Source organism: Micropterus dolomieu, linkage group LG01 (genome assembly GCF_021292245.1).
Source record: "Micropterus dolomieu isolate WLL.071019.BEF.003 ecotype Adirondacks linkage group LG01, ASM2129224v1, whole genome shotgun sequence".
Classification (NCBI taxonomy): domain Eukaryota; kingdom Metazoa; phylum Chordata; class Actinopteri; order Centrarchiformes; family Centrarchidae; genus Micropterus; species Micropterus dolomieu.
The window spans coordinates 52,764,711-52,765,637 of NC_060150.1; positions in this window are offsets into that span (position 1 = coordinate 52,764,711).

A 927-nucleotide genomic window follows, 5' to 3' on the forward strand; every position below is an offset into this window, starting at 1 on the left:
GCGCACTTCCCAAAAAAGTAACTTAGGCTAAGAAAAACCCCCACTGCTGCTTCTGAAATGACCCAAACCATACAGCAGCATTAATCAATAACTTTAACAAATTTCAAAACACAGTTTTCCCCTTGATCAAATCTCTATTTCTTTATTCATATATATGTATATATTCTCTTCCTTCTTTATTTATTTATTCTATTATTCATATATATGTTTTCTTGAATCCTAGCCTTATCGTCCTCTGCATAGTCTCACACACACACACTAGGCTTCTCCTATTTCTCACACACACAACCGAGACACAGCAGGGACAGCTCTCCACACACACACACACACACACGTGGTAGCTATCCAATCAACAAGAATGCATTCCTTAGCACTGTTTATAAAGCATGCTTCCGCCGCACCTTTTTCCTTTATTATTTTCCTTCCTAAATTTATGCTACCTCGGGTTTGCAGATATTTAATGAGAGGCCACTTCGGACATAGTTCGTCAACACATGTATCGAGAGGTAACTTACAATTAAATTTTTCTTCTACAAGCTCCCAGTTCCTTTGAACGGACCCGAAAATTCACCTAGTTCCTTTCCAGGATTTGCGGCCCATCGCCTTTCAAGGGCTTTTTGTCCAGATCTGCGGCGTCCTAATCCTTATATTTTCCTTTTTCCTTAACCTTATATTTTCTTCCTTATCCTTATTAATTTGTATTCAAGCCGAATGACCCTGGCCAGGGTTGCACTCTCTCTCTTTTTCCCTTACTCCAATTTACCTATTCCTTAAAGCCTAGTTTCACGCGACAGTAATTTCCATCCCACATGACTTACGGTTATAAGAATCTGAGGGCCCATATTCTTAATCTTTGCAAAGTTATGAAACCTCACTTCCCGTTACTCCTAGGCTGTTCCTTTTTCTTCCTTTTATATCTATCTATCT